The following is a 2,154-nucleotide window of genomic DNA, read 5'->3' as shown; positions in this document are numbered from 1 at the left end:
CGCCCCCGGGTGGGCTCGAACCACCAACCTTTCGGTTAACAGCCGAACGCGCTAACCAATTGCGCCACGGAGGCAGTTGTTAATAAGTCGCAGAAGTACAATTTAAGTCTTAGATATTGTTATTGATTCAGTTCCGCGCCACGCCATCGTAATTTTCTCTCTTGCAACAAGAGCAACAAAAACATCCTTGGAATTAAAGAATGGTGTCTGGTTTGCTATTTAAAATAATTAACCTTTTAATGAACATATTTTTGCGCATTTGAGTACAGTACTGTATTGCATTCATGTTCAATGAGTTATGCAATAACCACTATGTAATGGAGCTGCGAGGAAAACGTACACGCCTCCACGACTTTATCATTTCATTTAGTTTTAATGTGAACACGAGTCCCCAGTGGCGCAATCGGTTAGCGCGCTGTACTTATAAACAGTACATTCCTCGCTAATGAGTCTACAGCTGTTTAGAAATGCGGAGGTTGCGAGTTCAAGCCTCGCCTGGGGAATCTGTTCTTTTTCTCTCTGATTCTAATTTTTTACTGGAAATTGTAAACAAAAAATTGTCTGCGATGAGAATTGTATTTTATCGTTTGGAATGGTGAGTTTATCTACGTCTTACAATATTTTGTTATTTTACATGTTTTATAGCCATGAAAATAAATAATTTGTACCTTGAGCACCTGGACTTAAGTGCCAAACCTAAAAGTAGTACACAGCTGAAGTTGCACTGCATTATATAATATTACTTAAATTACTTACGATACTCCACATGACATTTTAAATTTTAAAATAATCAGATATTTTTAGTATCTACAGCACAGTACGGATGCATTCGCAAGAAACTATTCTAAAATGTTAATTCAAGTATTGATAGGAGGCACGCCGCTACTTTGTAATTGAATAATGCACGTGTATCGTTTATCAGTTAAAGGGGACTCCGGCAATCATAACATTATGCCTTATATGTTAGAAAAATAATTATCAAGCACGAATCACATTGTTTTATTTAAAACAAACTCATATTGACCATAAAAACGAATAAAAACAGTCGGCTCTCAACAAGCGATATTCAAAATTCCCGCGCCGAAATTGTCTAAGTGCAATGACGTAATGGTTATTTGTGTTCAATTGTCGTCAGCCTTCATTGTATTACTGGGACGTCATTGCACTCGGCGCCCAGGAATTATGAATATCGCGTGTTGAGAAACGGATGTTGTTATTCGTTTTTATGGTCACTATGAGTTTGTTTTAAATAAAACCATGTGATTCGTGCTTGATAATTATTTTTCTAACATGTAAGGAATAATGTTTTGATTGCCGGAGACTTCCTTTAAGAGAGTGGGTAGACCTATACAATATGAACAGAGTATGCCTATACCTGTAAACACCCATATTATTTGCTCAAATTTGTATGCATTTTGATCGCATTGGTCAAATCTAAAAAAGGCTCCGATTTAAGAACGTTTGCGTCAATAACACAATTTCAAATGACCCTATATATCATTTTTTTATACAAACTTGCCACGCTCAACAAATTTATTTTGACTCAGAACTTATGACTTGCATGGCTATATACAGGATATGAAAAACGACGAAGCAGTAACACTTTCTAGCCCTTCCTCGGCTGACTCAGCCTGGTGTGGCTCTGAAAAGACACCGTTTGGTTTTTAAACACGCCTGTATGGAAATCAAATCGCTATATGAGTTTACAGAAAGAGATATATCATGATATACAACGTGGCATCAAGCTGATAATGAAAATAACTAAGATGCAGTGAAGCATAAAACGTTTTGTGACTGGATGAAGATATACAGGTGCAATTTGACAAAGGAGTGGGTACTGGCGCAAATGACCTTATGAATTGAAAGCCCCATTCAAATCTACAAAAACGAAAACGAAGCAGTAAAGAATGTCATCTTTTGATTATTTCTCTTGCTCTCTCTTTCTTTCCATTCTATCGATATCTTCAAATACGTTATTCTCTTTTGAATGTATAACCACGATCCTAAAGACTCTTAGTGCAAACACCGAAAACATGTCCAATTATTTTTTGCAAAAGGGGATTCAAAGTAGGTTTTTTTGACATTGGACAATTTCCATTATTCCCATGGCAAATCAAATTTCTGGAACAATATAATCTGTTCTATTTGTATCCA

The 2,154-nt window shown here is 36.3% G+C and overlaps 2 non-coding genes across 2 annotated transcripts; one reads left to right on the top strand and one right to left on the bottom strand.

Moving 5' to 3' along the window:
* Trnan-guu (transfer RNA asparagine (anticodon GUU)) lies at nt 1–74 on the bottom strand. Its single transcript has one exon. It is a non-coding gene; the product is annotated as a tRNA-Asn (tRNA).
* A 314-nt stretch (nt 75–388) lies between these two features.
* On the top strand, nt 389–503 carry Trnai-uau (transfer RNA isoleucine (anticodon UAU)). Its single transcript has 2 exons — nt 389–426; nt 468–503. It is a non-coding gene; the product is annotated as a tRNA-Ile (tRNA).
* The last annotated feature ends 1,651 nt before the right edge of the window (nt 504–2,154 follow it).

Source organism: Amphiura filiformis, chromosome 3 (assembly GCF_039555335.1).
Source record: "Amphiura filiformis chromosome 3, Afil_fr2py, whole genome shotgun sequence".
NCBI classification, from domain to species: Eukaryota; Metazoa; Echinodermata; class Ophiuroidea; order Amphilepidida; family Amphiuridae; genus Amphiura; species Amphiura filiformis.
Note: the sequence above shows the minus strand (reverse complement) of the source record. Positions and strands in the feature narration are given on the sequence as shown.